This window comes from Amblyomma maculatum, chromosome 1 (genome assembly GCF_055883805.1).
Source record: "Amblyomma maculatum isolate TAMU_Amacu chromosome 1, ASM5588380v1, whole genome shotgun sequence".
Classification (NCBI taxonomy): Eukaryota; Metazoa; Arthropoda; class Arachnida; order Ixodida; family Ixodidae; genus Amblyomma; species Amblyomma maculatum.
Genome location: NC_139344.1, coordinates 465,634,768 through 465,652,567, shown reverse-complemented (window position 1 = coordinate 465,652,567; position 17,800 = coordinate 465,634,768). Strand labels below are relative to the sequence as shown.

Below are 17,800 nucleotides of genomic sequence, written 5' to 3'. Positions count from 1 at the left end.
TAAATAAAACTTTGCTTATCCATGAGAGTATTTTGTTAATAAAACTGCAATTTGTTTCTTCTGTACTTAAATACCATTTCACATCGCGTGTTGTACGTTCTGGCTATCACCTGGCTAAAAATGGCGCTTTCCCGCTTTAGACGCACCGGAAATTCGTAGAGAACAAAAGAATACAAATTAGCCTGGTGCCTGCATACTATGCGACGTAACCGCACGTTAAATAACCACATATATGCATTCTCAGTAATCTTCGACTGCAACGCCCCTAAGCTCGAGTCGCTTTGGCTTTTTAAAGCTCCCAAAACCAAGCCAAAATAATTAGGTTTATAACTGCGACCACTTTGCGCATCGGGAAAGGGAACGTAATTCACCTTCAGACCAAAACTTCGTCGTTTAAGCAGCATTTAGTAGCGCGACAAGCAAAACAGCCGGCACAGCAGCATCGCGGGCTTTCACGGTGCCAACGAGCATATTTGCAGTCGACGTCACTCTTGACTTGCCTATTTTACATACCTGGTTAAAATATTTGAAGTGGCAACAATAATATTAACATTTTATTGGTATGACTGCGCTGCAACCGCAGCAAAATTTACCCCAACGCAAGCCGAGCACGCATCGAAGTGCAGAGAGCAGCGCTACCTACGCGAGGCATGAAACGTAGGAGCGGCGCTCTCCGACCGCTCGCGTCACCTCCGTCAACTGGCACCTTTACGATGAGCAGCTCCCCTGGCGGCCAAAGTTGGAAGGCGTCGCCGGAGCGGCTACCTCCTCCCATTGAGAAACCCCTCCGCACGGCACACTAGCAAGTATATTCTAAGCACTATAGCAAACGCGAAGCTCGGCCCAGACCCCCGTAGTGAAGATGTTCGCTTCAAAAGAGCCTCCGGTGATTTTTTATTGCGTAAGCAATACTGCGCCAGGTTTCATGCCGTCGGGTACCCCCGCCGGACACCGTGATTGACCTTGAGCCGCAGTGGCGTCTACACTTGAACCGCGCCGTAAGGGAAGGGCGGAAGGGGGGAGTGCTCACGCACGTTCACACACAGTTTTCAAGAGTCCGCCCTCCGTGCTGACGCACTGCTCACTCCTGTCCTCACGCACTTCCCACTCCTGGCGCTCCCCGGATCGCACTCTCTCACCGCATGCGATACGAGCAAGGTCTGATGTTGCATGCGCGCGTCGAGATCCAGGCACGTGCGCCAAAGCGGTGGTCTAGACGCACCATTCGGTGTCCAAGGGGCGAACGGCCGCCGCCCAGGGTAAGCAATTGCGCAATAATAATGTGAACAACGGCTAACAAAACAGCGAGCGCAAGCCGCTTCTAGACGAGCACGTCGTGCACCTCTAGACACTTGTACGTCTGGTGATGATCCTGCATGGAGTCTTCAGAATGCCTTGGACAGTGATGCCGCTGCAGCCGAAGATGGATATGTGGTCAGTCGAGTCGAGACCAAGTCTCACTACTTTACTGACCAGCGATGTGTTTTCATCGGTGTTAAAGGGGTCACGACTGATAACAACTGAGCATAAACTGATTATTGTATTACCCTCCTCACGCAATAAATTCTAAATCCTCGAAGTTTGAGCTCAATCCGTGCAGTAGAGAGTTTTAAAATTAATTTTTATTGTTAATATCGAATGAGCTTTCTGGTCTGGCAACCATTGGCCGCTGACGTCGCAACATCAACACTGACGTCTCCATGTCGTCTGCTATTCGCGCTGCCGGCTGCACTCTTGCATGCGCTTCGTGATGGTGGCCACTGCATTTTTTATTCTTCAGCAAAAATATTTCATTCGCATATTCTCTCTCTTTTCAGAAGCCTTCACTATAAAATGTGACCTTAAAGATCCTCGGACTTATTTTGGGCTTCTAGAGATTGCCGAGGAAGCCGAAATAAAAGGGCACATGCTGTATAATTTAGGCATGCAATCAAAAGCATAATTTTCTTACGTTATGAGAGTCAGCTTGTTTTAGCAACAACGCTGGTTATGTTTGTCGAGGGGAGCGCAATGAATTAGAGGGGGACTACAACAACAGCCGTCGTCCACCACTGAAGCGGTGGCTGGTGCAATGACGGCCTACAACAGATAAAAATTCGGTGACAGGCCATCCCCGCCACAAGCGGCGGTGGCCTACATGTCCCAGTCCCATCAGGGGAGAACTTGTTGTTGTGGATGTAGGAAGAAGGAAAACAAAATGCACGAGTCTGCTACTGGCTGTGTAGCTGAGCCACCTCCGCTGCCTCGCACAGACAGAAAAGGAAATAGAGAAGAAAGAAAATGAAGGGGGAGAGAAAGACGCGCCTCAGCATCATCATCATCATCATCAGACTGACTATACCCACTGCAGGGCAAAGGCCTCTCCCATATTTCTCCAATTAACCCGACTCTGTGCTAGCTGCATCCACTTGACCCCTGCGAACTTCTTAACCTCATCCGCCCACCTAACTTTCTGCCTCCCTCTGCTACGCTTTCCTTCCCCTGGAATCCAGTTTGTTACCCTAAGCGACCATCTGTTATCCTCTCTTCGCACTACATGTCCTGTCCATGCCCATTTCTTCTTCTTGATTTCCACTAGAATGTCATTGACTTGAGTTATTTCTGTGACCCAATCTGCACGCTTCCTATCTCCTAATGTTATCCCTACCATTTTTGTTCCATAGCCTTCTGCGTTGTCCTCCACTTGAGTAGAACCCTATTGGTTAGCCTCCATGTTTCAGCGCCATAGGTGAGTACAGGCAAGATGCAACTGTTGTATACTTTCCTCTTGAGCGATACCGGTAGCCCGATTCCATTCTCTGAACGGTAGGGTCCTCTGAGCAGCGTCACCTGGCGACAGATAGAGGAAATAGCGTAAAAAATGAATAAGAGCGCATTTAAAGCCTGCTATACTCGTTGCCTCAGTGGCGCTTTGAAGGCTGCGTTAAAGATTACAGTTAGGACTGGGGCTATTTCGTGTTTAAGTCCTTTATAAAAAGTCTCTTCCTCCGTCATATGGGTCGTCCCACACTGTGCTCATTCCGAAAACAAATGAAATAAGTAAGTTAAGACTGGTTACTGCATATCGGCCAATAGCACTCACAAACGTGGGGTACAAAATTTTTATAAAGGTTCTAGGGCGAAGGCAGCAGACCGTGATTAGAGACATAGTTGGGCCTCACCAGACGTGTGGGATCAAAGGGCGCTCCATTTTCACCAATATCCATAAAGCGCGCAGTGCATTAGAATACTGTGATGACAGTAATGGTCGGGTGGCCTTTCTCCAGATTCACTTAGCAAAGGCATTTGACAGTGTCACTCACGAGCTGATGTTTGCCATTTTAGACCATGCGAATGTCGGTTCTGTTGTCCTTGAGGGCGTGGCTTTGGCGTACCGGAGCTGCAGGACGAGATTGATTGTTAACAAATGTTTAGGGGACCCCATCAGTGTAGAGCGTTCCGTACGCCAAGGCTGTCCCCTCAGCCCTCTTTTATTTTGCATCTATAGCGAGACCCTCTGTTTGAAAATACTCAAGATTAATAGCATTCAGGGATTCAATGTACAAGCAGCCGAAGTAAAGCTGTTAGCGTATGCAGACGACATGGCTGTTTTTACCGATGATGAGGGGGGCATACGCAGAGCTGTGAAGTGTTTGCGTGATTTCATTCATGTTACCGGTAGTGGAATTAACTGGTCGAAATGCCTCGGACTTTGGCATGGAAGGTGGCCATCTACGCCTGAATGGTTTGCCAGTGTGCCTTGGACGACGACACCAGATAGGTACTTAGGAGTTCCGCTTATGGCTTACAGTGACAGTGAACAGTATTGGAGAGGGTAGGCTAAAGAGATAAAGGACAAAGCTGAAAAGGGGAGAGGGACCAACCTATCTATTTTTGCAAGGGCCACAGTTTGCAATTCGTTCTTTATTAGTAAGCTCTAGTATGTTATGCAAGTGTTGCACTGTTCTCGGTTAAATATTCAGAAACTGCACAGGAGTTTCGCTGTATTTGTCTGGGCATCTGAATGGGAGCGTTGCAGCCGGACTAATTTGTTCAGACGAGTAAAAGATGTTGGGCTAGAATTGGGCCACCTGTTTTTGCGACAGCTGGTCAGTCGTTTTTTGTTTTTTAGAGATATGACCGACGCGTTCTTACGCACCGTATGCCAGGTCAAACTGAGGCGGCTGCTACCGGAGTACGTGGTTTCAACGGCCGATTTTTCCGCAGGGATTAAGGGCTAATATAGAAACGTCGTAGCAAGTGTTCGTTTCCTTTCAGCGCGGTTCTCAAGTGAATATTTGTCTACAGTAAAACAAAAGAAATTGTATCGTGCATTGTGTGACATTATGTTCCCTGTGCCTTTGTACAGGGCCTTGTACGATGGAGGCCCAGGTGCAGATGCTTTAAAAAGGGTAAACAGAATGCAGGTGACTCCAGGAGTAAAAACCTTTTTTAAATTGCACACCTGAACCTTGGCGATGAAAAAAGTTTGGAGAAAAAGGAATTATTCATACCCTGGGGATTACACTGTTTAATATGCAGGAAGCCAGAAACCATAGACCATGTTTTTGTACACTGTTGGGAAGAAGTATAGTTTTGGGATGTATTGCAAAGAACGCTAACGAAAGATTTTTTGCTAGACCCGCATGACATTCGGTACTTATGCGTAGAAAGTGAACATGGGGGTACCATTTGATTTAATTATGCTCATGGGACTCCACTGTATATGACACTCAAGAATGGCGGGTTACCATTGCGATAAAGATGCACGGTCTGCCAGAAATTATTTTCGGGAAAGCGTGGACAAGTATTTGGCAATCCGGAAAACTACAGCAGAACCTCTCGAGTGGCTCTCAAGGCTACAGCCTTTGTTGTATATGCGTGAATTTTAGTGATCATATGTAAATGTAAATAGCATTTGAGTGATTTTTGTATATTTTGTTCTCGTGTCAAGAAGAGGCAATAATAATAAAAGAAGCCTTAATGGTGCAATGAATTTACATCACTTTCCTGAGTACTTAGCGAATAAAATATATGTTCGAATCCTGTGTTTAAACATTTTTCTGAGTTTTTTTTAATTGCAACATTAACATAACCTACCAATATCTTTCCTGGGGGTTGGTCCCCTTTAGGTTGCATCATGAGATGTTTTTATTTCCTAATAGCACAAAACCAGCCGTGAACACAGCCACGAGACAACAGCATGACAACACTAACACTAAATATTTTCACCGTAATCATTTCCTGCCTTTAGTGAGTGCATGTTACCTTTAGGTTGCGTTCAGACACACCTCTCGGTAACAATCGCTGTTTAACCCGCTGAGAGGCAACCAGCGACGAGAAAGAAGTTGCGGGACCCTACCGTTGAGACGAAATTACGCATACCGGTAAGCTGCTAGTCATAATCTGTGAGTGCTTGCCAAATGCGCTCCACTTGTTATTTTCTTTTCATGGTCCGGCCCACAGCAGGTAAAAATTCGGTGGCAGGATAGCCCCTGCCGCAAGCGGCGGTGACCTACCTGTCCCAGCCCCATCAGGGGACTGTTAAAGGTTCCAAGGTGGTCGAAATTATCCCCAAGCACTCCACTACGGCTCCTCTTTCTCTCTTTCCACTTTCACTCCCACCCTCTTTCCTTCCCCCTTCCCCTACGGCGTGGTTCAGGTGTCCACAGAGCAAGTGTGACAGATACTGCGCCTTTCCTTTCCTGTGAACCAATTACTTACAATTACTACTGGTTTACAGGAAAGGAAAGACGCAGTATTCGTCACACATTTCCTGTGAACACCTGAACCGCTCCGTAAGAGAAGGTAGGGAAGTGGCATTGAAAGTGGAAAGGAGAAAAGGTGCCGTAGTGGAGAAGTACGTAGTAATTTCGACCACCTGGGGATCTTTACCGCTGTTGCTGGACCTACGGGGCTTTGACTGGTAGGTCAACGCTGCTTGCGGCAGGGGCTATCCTGCCACTGAAAGTTTATCTGTTGTAGGCCGTCATTGCACCCGCCATCGCTTCGGTGGTGGACGACTGCTCTTGCAACGCGCGTCTTTCTCTCCCTCTTCTTTTTCTTTCTTTTCTATTTTCTCTGCTATCCGCACGAGGCAGTGGATGTTGCTCAGCAATAGAGCCAGTAGCAGGCCCGTGCATTTGTGTTTCTTCTTCCTAGAGCCGCAACAACACTGACATCGCGCACTCTCTGTTTCGTCTTCACCTAAACGCAGCCGCCGGCGGTCGGAATCGAACCCCTGTACTCTGGCACAGTAGTCAGGCGTCTAAAGGCGGGGACACATGTCCGAAAAGCGAGTGCGGTCCGCTCCGGCGCGCCGCGTCCGGACGAGCCCGATCCGGCAAACCGGCGCTCGCCGCCCGCGTCCAACCGGGCAGATGTCTCCGGCAGTCCACATGCGAAGCGACGCTCCGGCGGGCGACGGTAGCCAATCCGAGCGCTCATAGCGCCGACGTCATGGTGACGTAGAGCCCTTGAACACTAACATGGCGGTATGGTGTCGTCTGGGCAACAAGTGACACATAGCTCTTGACCGAGAACTTCTTCTAGTTCACTTTAATTTTGCCTACTGATTCAGCCATGAGCGCATTCAAGAGATCACGGATTAGCGTAAACGAACTGCTGATATCGGCAATACGGAGGCACCCAGCTATATGGGATCAGAGAAGCGTACTATACAAAGACATTGACCGCAGGTTCGCTAGCTGGGTGGCCGTCGCCAAAGAAGTTGGATTGAAAGGAACACCTGGTGCGTACCCAAGCGAATACCCTGCATGTATAATCAGCGGTTTGCCTGTTTCAGCGTTTTTTTTTTATCTATTCTACCAGTAATGTGAATCGTTTGGGCCAGAAGCCTGCGCATCCTCGTGTGTGAAGAGCGCAGCGCTCAGCAGCGTCAACTGCGCGCTTTGTGAGGATGAGGCCTGCTCGTAAGCTCTGCACGACTGAAGCTACGGCTGTGCTACCGCGATCTTTCTTAAGACAACACTCCCTACAGATTGCTGGACAACATTTTAGTGGTAAATGAAGACAGGAAATGAGTTTCTGGCGTAATTTTGCTACCGTTTAGTGCTTCCGAGAACAGTCAATGCGAACGAGTTTGCGGCGTGCGGGTTCGCGAAAAAAAAAAAGTTCTATCAAGGCCTGTTCACACTTGCAACTCGCAGCGGTCGCGCGACCGTTTTGATCGAAAAGCGACAGTTGCAAATGGTCGCATCGGTCGAAAAGCAACTGCCGCGGGCCGTTCGGGCACTGCTCGATTTCCAGTCGCGCGACTTCTGGTCGAAAACCGTTAAACCAATCAGCGGCTTAGCTGACGTGAACGTGTTTTACTCTATGTGGGGAACAGTCAGGTAGATACTATGTAGCAAGCAATCCGCAAGGGTGAACATCGGTTGCTCTGGTCGCATGCGACTGCCTGTTGCGCATCCTTCACGAGTCGCAAGTGTGAATAGACCTTCAGTCAAATGTAGCTTATAAACAGTACCGGACCGTGATGTACATACAAGCATGCTCTAAAAATAGAGGGGCGACGCAATTTTTTCCCGCGGCGCATCCGCAAACTTGTCCATGACTGCAGCATGTGATATGCCAGCACCGATCCTTCTATTAAAATGTTCCACCTTGCAAAACGCCGATAACGCGTGCATGCTTTCCTTTAAGGAACCTACCAAGAAACATGGTGTCATTTTTCGCGATGCCACAACATATTTTGCATAGGTAAAATTATAATCAAGTTCTACCTCTTAAAACATGAGAAGCCACAATGTTTTATTTCAGGTCACTTACAATACTGGTAGTATCTCCGGTGGGCCCAAACAGCCATTTACATGTAAAAGGCAGTCAAGCTGTGTGCTGTGGAGCACATTAAATATTGATGCAGTTGGTTTGCTGGGACAAGGCGCTTGTTCCCGTGCAGTTCTCATGAAATATTGATATGAACTAGACTCACAGCATTTTGAGTGAAAGTCAGTACTTTTGAATTCTGCTTTATTTTCTCTGTACAGCACTGCTTAATCACTACAGAAAGCAGTCTTGTTCTGGAATGTCATTATTTTCCTGACAAGGTTTCCTATCCTTCTCAGTGGTCTATAGATGATGTGAAGACCGTGACCCAGCGGTGGCGGAATCTAAGAGATACATACTGCAAGAAAGTACAAGAACTGAAGAAGAAAAGTGGCTCTGCTGCAGGAGACGCAGCATAATCATGGCCATATTTCGAAATTATGGCCTTCTTGCGGGACATAGTCGAGCCTCGTGAGTAAGTAAAACAGTTTAGACTTAATTCTCGCCCTTTGATATGTTCTGAATGCTCACTGTTCAGGTGTCCTTAGGACATGTTTGCCGTTCTTTATAAGCAACTCAATAGAATATGCATTGGAGTTGACAATACTGATGTGGAGCAGAAATATTGCTTTAACTGAAGAAAACATAGAAATGATGAACAAAATCATACTAAAATAACTCTGCATATGACTGCATTAGGTAGTGTAGGTTTGCACTGCGAGATGGCCCTTGTCCTGCAAAGGACCTTAAGAAATGCCAATTGGATATGTATTTCTACATCGTTAATTTACGACCACTGCTGTGCAAAGGCTTCTCCGATGTCCCATCAGTGAACTATCTTGTGCCATCTGTGCTTGTCTTCTCATAACCCTCTCTCATTGGCCGATCAGACTTTCTTAAATTAGTGAATGCTTTATTTTGCATCTGCAAATAAAGGGTCCCAGTCGACCTGCTTCAAGCGAGAAGCTTGAAGTGCTTGTGGCCATTACACATTCTGCTATTCAATGTACTCAACGGCATGACAACAATTGTGAAAGCAGCGAGACGTGGTTTTTTGCACAAAGATAGAAATGTCAGTGGAAGCAGTCCAGGCCCATACACAGGCCTGGCAATAATGCAGCAAAGTAGAGAAGTTACACAACCATGATTACAGATTGCAGAATGACAGATCATATCTATTTACAATATACGATTTTTAACCTCATACAAAACCTTCATGTTGTGAGTAGAAAGACAAAAATAAATTTGGCACAGTATATCGGCTGTATCTACGTAGAATTGTGAATCAATGGCATAGACTTCTATGGTGGTGTTATGCTGATGAAAACCCTATTATTTCTCCTTAGGTCCTCCAGCAATGTTGCGGGTGTCAATGCAGGCAACTTGCGTGCAGTAATCGTTGACAGCGACTCAATTGATTAAATCCTGCTGGGTTGTGGAGACGACCTATTGATAGACTCCCCTGCACAGCACTCCCCTGCACAGGAAGTGCTACTAAAAATGGTATCGGAACGGGCAAGTCGCAACTCGCAAGAAAACTGTGCATCTTTTTTCCAAACTTCTTCACCTCTGGCTGAATTGTCAAATATTTCACCATGCCCATCACTTCCATCTCCTCGCAACATTCCAGTAGCATTAGCAAAACCCGCTAGGCATCAGCCATATACCAGCCCTTCAAAAGGAAACAACAAAAAAATAAGCAAAAAAGAAAAAGTGACACATTTGATTCGGAAATAGAAAATATAAACAAAGAGCTACAAGAAAAATTGGATCCAAACGAACCCTTCTGCTTGTCCCTGGCAAAAAAAATCAATCAGATACCAGAAGAAATGCAGGGTTACTGCAAGATCCACATAATGGATGTCATTATGCGATATAGGTGTGGCAACGTGCCTACCAGTTTGGTGCAGTTGCGGCAGCCAGGCGAGTTGTGATTTCAGTTAATACTTTTGAAGATTCCTAAACATAGGAGTTCGAAATGGAAAAAAAAATATTTGCAAGGAACGCTTTTAGCATTGATGGATACAATTTACTGCACAACACTCCTAATCATAAGCTAATTAATTGAAACTCACTAACTAATTGCTACACTCCTAACGTTAATGCCAATGAAGAGTTTGAAGTTGTAGACAAGACGATGCCATACCAGTTGTTGAAGCAATAAACCAGTTTTCTGAAGCCCCGCAGTAGTAGGAATTCCAGCGTTTTTATTTTATTCTCATTAAACCGAAACTGGGCATATTACATGCGCAGGAAGCTTGGTGCAGATGCGACATCTGCTGATGATGCGAGGCAACAAGGAATATGAAGCGAAAGTATGTTATGCCCATAGCATCCTTGTATAACGAAGTGACAGTGCAAACACCATCAATGACTGACCCCCTCCGTGGAAATTCACGACTATTACGACAAACAAGACTACTCTGCTTCGATGTAAAGAAAAGCTGCATCTCGACCTCTGCTTGATGTACTTTCAGCTACCTGCATTGCATATAAGGACGCATCAATTATAGAAAATGGCGGTAGAACAGCAGCTACTAGCCCAACACATAGTGAACTAACGGTACATAATATGTTTCAGAATACCCGGCCCCGCTTGTGATGGAACTGTATGCAATCCGCGATGTTATGGAGGCCATAAATAATATAACAGCCCACATCTATACAGACTCCTTAGCCTTTGAATGAAACAAACCTTTGAAACAACTGAAGAAAGTAACAAAGACACTATGTGTAACCCAGGAAATCCACACACGCAATAAAACAAATATACGCATCCAAATACATTGGATACAAGACGATGCTGAGAGCGCTGAGCAGAGAAACGTTGACCACCTCACACACGAAGCTCCAAACACTAATTCGCCCCCCACCAGGCTCCCTTTTGATGCCCGCTCTTCTTTTCCCTTCTTAGCATCCTCTTTAAAGAAAGTGCACGTGCCTAAATTCACCCGTGTACTTTCCCCTTCCCTCATAACGAGATTGGAGGAGGTTTCCCTTAGAAGGATAAGAGCTGGGGCGGCCCTTACCCCATCGGTAACATGCCGATGGGAATCTCAAGAAGACATCGGACACACCACCTGCCCGAAGTATTCCACACCAGCTGCAGAAGTGGATGTTCGCCACCTGCTGTGGACTTGTGCAGGGACAAGGGTATCAGCGACACAGATTCTGCAGGAATTGGAACTAACCGCAACAGGGGAAGAGGACTTCTCCAAATCACTCACCGACAACGATAAAAGGGGGAGCCTTCTCCGGTTCCTTACGGAAATTAATTTGCATGAGTTTTTGCGTAACCAAAAAGAAATTATAACTGCAGGCATTATTGCCACATCATGTACAATATTTTACTTGCAGCTTGCTGTAAGTGAATATTTCACTTACACCCTGTATGCACCATATGTTACATTGCACGCAACCAGAAAGGCAATACTTTCTAGTACAGTACGGCTTCCTGCCAAGGCACTCGACCAATATGGCTGCTAAAATATTGACAGTACATTTCGCGGACATACCGGACTCGATGTCCAAAATTCCGCGCATTGCAGCGCGCCACTTGCAAAGGGGGCTGAACAAGCAGTTGACGCCACTGGCCAAGCCTCCTTTGCCCATTCCCATTCACTACATCGGCATAGCCCGGGGAACAGTAGACATCCCCCTCTTCTGCACTTCGGTCCATCAAAAAATTGTGCACAACACACAATGCCTTCACGAGCTTTTCAGCATGCTTGGGAGTTTCCCCCAGTGTCCTTTCAAGTATTCTCCAGCGGGTCACGAGGATGCCAAAGGCATTTTCAGCGCACCTCCTGTTTCAAAAAAAAAATTATTTCATGCTTGGATAGTGAAGGTGCACTTTTTTATATGCGAAAACATTTTTGTGGTTTTGCTGCAATCGCAACGCAAATGCTACAATTTACCAACATATTCAGTGCTTGTAAAAAGAAAACAAAGAAAACACCACATGCGCATCTAGCCACAAATTTTGTATTGAATGCTTATGCAAGTTTTTTATACACTGCACAAGCAGGGTTTGTAAGTGCATCAAAGATAGCACTTATGAACTAGGAGCCCTATTACAATTCCAGAATGCTGGAGTGTCTGTACAGAATGTATGTGATCATTTTTACAGTATCTACCATCAATTGCTACTGCCATGCCAAAATGCTATTCCAACAACAAAGAACCGCAACAATTGCAAGGTAGTGCCTAATGTGCATGACGTTGATTTATTCCTTCAATTGTGACCAAAAAAAAATGATGGCCTGCCCATTTTCCATTTGTATCCATTTACCACCTACTATCATTACATGGTGTTCATACGTTTTGCAGATTTGCCTCAACAGCATTGTCAACTGAGTCCGGAAAAATACGGTGCTGCATCTGCAATGAAAAAGTTGCTTTTGAGACACCTAAATAAAGTTAATAATGGTCCCGGAAACTGTCTGAATCGAGTTTCTTCATTACAAATCTTGAAGCAGCGAAACGTGTGGGACACATGTGGTAACCGACTGGCTCTCCCGGCCATGGATTTGACAACAGCAAAATAATGCTCCTCTTTGAGACAGAGCTGCCATGTGCAATAACACGCTTTGTGTCTATACTTTGTTTCACAAGTTGTTGGCAGCACTACAAAAGGTAATGGTGATCTGGGCCAATCAATACGGCTGCATTACACGACTGTGCTCGATACCAGCCAGTGCCGCCGTAGACGACAGGTGCGCGAGAGCACAATTATTCATTGTGGTCATCGTGATTGGCCCAGATCACTCTTACCTTGTGTAATGCTGCCAACATCTTGTGAAATGAAGCACATATGCGTGGGCATGTTGGACTGCATACTTATGGCTTCACAACTGGTGATTCCAAGCTCATGCTCCTGCTGCAACATCAAAATTGTAGAATGCTCACCTGGAGCAAATTCTGCAACCAGAGGCCTTCACTGGTGCTTTATTTAACCGCGTTACTTCAATCGGAGCTCGTTTGAGGCTGCTGGAATTGCACTGCTGTCGCAATCACGGCAATTTTCAAACCTCAAACGGCTTATTTCAAATATAAAACAAAAACCGTTCCAAAGTTTGAGAACATCTATGGGGACAAATCTCAAATGAGCATTTCTCAACTGTCTGCAACTTTCCAAGTGTACGTCTTATTAAACCGTCTATCCAGCTTAGCTGTTGTACAATAATGCAGTCTGTAAATTTATACTGCTCGTCATCTTTTTTTCTGTGGCACGCCTGCCGTGACAGCACGTCGTAGAGGTCACTTGGGTGGCTGGACGTTCTCAGCGTCAATATCATGCATAAAGAATCATGTGGCCGGTGTGGACACATTGATCGCCAACTCTGTTCAGGTCATGGCACTGGTCACGCAAACAGCCTAGCTACGCAGATGGAGAATGGTCTAAAAACAGCCGCCTATAGGTTAGGACAACTATCTGCAACCTTGCACTATTTTGAAGTTCACGCAATGTAAGTTTGTAAATCTTGGCACAAAGCTGAAACAGCGTCACTACCACAGAAAACATGAGAAAACTGCTCGAAATTGAATTTGCACATGCTGAAAAGCCTTCTCCAAAATATTATTGCTCACTCTCACTACTGAACCAGATACTAAGCCAAACGTTGTGCATGGTTTGCATGTTACTGTCAATGTACTGGAACTAAGCCATGAAATTGCAAATTATGCCCGCAATATTTGCGGCCGTATCGATTTTAGGAGCAGCAACTTCAGTGCTGTTACTTTGTTCGGCTGAGGCGATAGTTGAAGATCCGCTTGCTGGCCTCCAAACTGCGCCCAGGGTACGGCCTCAAAAAGTGGTGCCGCAGCTGGAAAGCCGCATCCTCGACAGATACACAATGCGCACTGAGATCTGTCCCAGGCAGACGCAGGTCCCTAGGCAAAGCTAGTTGACCTGCTTCCAGACGTTTTCCGAATGTTGACTCCTGGAGTACCCTCCATCGCTCTGCTTGCCATAAGCACCAACGTCTGCAACAACAAACTTGTAGGCACTATCAACTACGGCAAGCAGAACTATGGAGAAGGTGCCCTGAAATGAAAAAAATGTTGAAATGCTCAGTTAATGAAGCGTCTACAATCTTCCTCAGCATATGAAACATGTCCAACGGGTACCTTTCAAATGTAGTTTATCAACATCAGTGGAATGACTATGTCCACTGTAGGATAAAGGCCTCTCTCAAATCCTTCGAATTAACCCTTCAATGTGTCTTCTATAGCAGTTTTCACAAAGTATGAACACAGTTTTCTGGAGCGCCTATTGCATATATCAAAGTTCTAAGATAGCAATACAAATCGTCCATTGGAAACGTACCTTGTAGTTTAAATGCATACTGCCAGATTTGGCAGTATGCATTACGTGTTTACCATCCGCAGCCCCGATTCAGTTTGGAAACTCCCAGGTACGCCCAAATTCTTCTGCAACACGCAGTGAAGTCATGAGGTCTGGATCCTGAAAAAAAAAGTTAGGGTCCATAAAGAAAGGAAAACATGGACACTGAGGCAAATAGCAATAAGCAATGTAGCATGTATTGATCGAGAGGCCTTATTACTAACAGTAATATACGTTACTAATAGTTTTACGAAGCATTAGTCTTGAAATTATTCTTGAAAGCAAATGGGTGAGTATGGAACTCATGATGCCAGACCACCAAGTGTTTTTGCAGGTATTATGCAGGATTATATTACCTAACCATTAAAGCACACAGATGGGACAACTTGACTCTGATCTTGGAAGTTGCACCTGTTCAACCTACACACTGAGTGCTTCATTCTACTGTGTGCACATGATAAATAAAGGAATACAGTACATAAACACTTCTATGATTACACAATCCTTAAAGTTACCATGCAGAGAGTAATACCACTGTCACATGGGCATTTCGAAGGCCTCCAAACTGGCAGTCTATAGAATAGAAGGTTACGAGCAGGGCTACACAGGCGGTTTCAGTGGCCATCAAGCAAATAACAGCTTTAGAATAGGGTTGGAGTGCTTATGGAGGCAGTAGCCACACCCTTTGCACATTTAGCACAGCATTCTGTGTATGTGCACTGGTGCCCCACTATTACCCTAGCCCCTAACCTATAATGTCATGATATTCCAAACTTTCCAGCAATGGTGGCACCACAGAACCTTGGTCTGAGCTGATGGATTCTCTTGATGGTGATCAAGTTTGCCATGAAGCAGTACCACTACTCCTTCGAGTTTGGTAGCGATTGAGAATCTTGACTTAATAGCCTTTGCATCCTTACTACGGGTATAACACAGACTTCTGAATTTAAATCAGGGTGCCTGGGTGATATTCCTAGCTATAAGTGCAGCAGACTTCTTTAAATAGAATAACAAATGCAGTGCACGAATACACATATATGGCTGCAGTGTTGATGTTAAACTTTTCATAAAAAGTTTGAAAATGTTTTGTTTCAATAAGCACATTTTTGTTTGAACCATAATTTCATGTTTATATCACATCTGGCCGCATGTAATGAAGGTCTACATAATCCGAGTACTCACAGGCATGTACAAAGGCTGGAGCCTAGCCCACAAAGCTCGACATGTCACGCGGACTGCGGCTCGTGCTGTAGAAATGCCCACCCGAAAGGACAGGGCTGTGTCCCGCATGAGGTCGCCCGATGACAGGTACCTGTAAACTAAAATCGGTGTGCAGGCAGTTGATGTAGGGAAAGAATTGAGCGGGCTAAGTTTCATGCATGAAACAAATTGCTTTACTTAGAATGTGATGCCAATGCAAGCCAAAAAATTTCAAGATTGATGGGACATTCAGAAAAAAAAATTCTCCCAGCTGCTGCAGAGGAGTCAAGTGATGGACTAATTGGTTTGATGACATTATATTCTTCATTTGGCACAACCATGGGCAAACAAAAAGACAACAAAGGAGAAACACTGTTAAGCCAGGCGGTCAAAATAGTCATGTTGCTTTGCATCCCCTTAAAATACTTTTTACCTTGCTTCACTACAGTAAAATTTTTGTTCTGGATATCAAATAAGTTAGGAAAAGAAATGCACACAAATACATGGACAAGAAGAAAATAAGGGCAGGTGCAACTATATAGCAAACGGTTCACGTGAATGGTTCACATATATTTCAAGTTTAGCAACAGCTGCAAGTTCGCAATGTGATGCTTGAAAATAATAAATGAGCCTAGCATTTAATGTACCTGAGCGTGATAGCCAGCCTTTCAGCTGGGCATATTGGTTCTCTGACCGCATGGTTCTTCACGAGGTCCCGACTCACCAGGTCCAGCACAAAGTCGAATTCTTCAGGAGACATGCGGTAATATTTTTGGAAATACCCCAAGTCCCCTTCTCTCATCTTTTTTATCTGAAATAAGAAAAGGGAACAGCGGTTACCCATGCTTCTCACTTCTAGGGAAAAAAATGCGAGGATGACGAGGGGTCATTGAAGTTTGTCCAGCCAGAATTCGTACAATTTTCACATTATTAAAACGCGACTGGTCAACACAGGCCCACGGTTTGAGAAGTAAACATGCATTGATAGCAGCACATCGTGGGATGACTGTTCGTGCTCACATTGTTGTACTGAGTCGGGTTTTCTGCTTTTATTGCAGTGGCTGACCATGAGCAGCCAGTTGCCTATCTTTGTATGATGCATACGTAAGGCTCGCGGCGGTGCAATATGCCGTGCAGCAATTGGAAAAGAAGGGAGGGGGGGGGGGGCTACAAAAGCCGAGAAGCATGAGCGCTCGAGAGGTGAGCTGCGGAGCAAATGAGCGAAAATTGAATGCACCTGCTTTGCTATGAAGAAGGTGCATGTGCATGGATGGTTCGTGCATCTAACCGCGGATGTACAGGAGCGCAATTATTTCTAAAACTCAGTAAATGCTTTCGATTTGTTCCGCAGAGTACCGCGAGCGCTCTAAATTTCCGCGCTTCGCCTGTCTGCGAGCATAATGCAGCGTTGTGTGTAGGAAAGCAAGATTCGTTGCCTCGTATGCCAACGTCCGTAATTGATTACGTATAAAAAATATCGGAGCTACCCGATTGATTACAACGATTCTTACCGCAGTGAATAATTTGCTCTCCGTGCGGCGAGCTCTCCAGGCTGGTCGTACCCTTCACCTGCGCTTCACTTTTTCTTGTTTGGCTTTTAGGAGCAGCAGCTTCCTTCGCCGGGAAAGGTGCACGGACATGTTTTAACAGACGGAACGAGACGCCTGAAAATTTACGGCTCTGCTACTTTAGCTGCGTCGCTGCGTCCCTCAAACAAAACAAACCATAGAAGAGGATTGTTGCCAGCAAGTTAACAACAGTTGCGCTAATGTTAAACATTTATTTAATACTTCCGACATCGGCAGTACCATAACATGTAATAATAAATTTATAAAGTACCAAAAGTGATAAACCAATACGATATATACAATTTATTTTTTATTTATCATTATTTATCATTTATTTTTAATTACTTTTGTGTGAATGCAAAACAATTCCCCAGCAATCTAGTAACATTGTGTGTAGGCGGAGCCTGAACGCGCCGACACCGCTGACGTGCTGCTGTCGTCTCCGCTCCCATGTGTCTCCGTATGCAGTGCTGCGGCAGTTCGGAAGCGATGATCCGTGTGGCGCGCCGCGGAAGTTTTCGCACATGTGTCTCCCGCTTAATGCCCTCTTTACGCGGGCAGTCCTAACCATGTATAAGCTTAACTACAGTTACGGTGTTTAACCGTGGTTGGAGTGAACCGCAGTTAGCCGCGCTTACACATAATTTAAGCATCTCGGTTAGTGCGACGGAAAAGATCATGTGATAATCGCTCAAGTGAAGTTATAATTCCTCCTAATAGGAGGAATTATAACTTCACTTGAGCGATTATCACATGAGGAGGCTCCTATCGAGGCTATTTATTACACAAAGCTACTTTAAAAGCATAAGTAAAAGAAAAAATCTTGTGTTCTATGCTAAGATCTGTTTGAAAACTTTTATTTTTACTTGTACATGTAGCTGGCGTCAACAGAAAGCTAAAAGGAAGTGTTAAACAATGA

General features: G+C 45.3%; 1 pseudogene; it reads right to left on the bottom strand.

The window, feature by feature from the left end:
• Nucleotides 1–13,502: 13,502 nt before the first annotated feature.
• Nucleotides 13,503–16,073, bottom strand: LOC146209866 (uncharacterized; annotated as a pseudogene).
• Nucleotides 16,074–17,800: the final 1,727 nt, after the last annotated feature.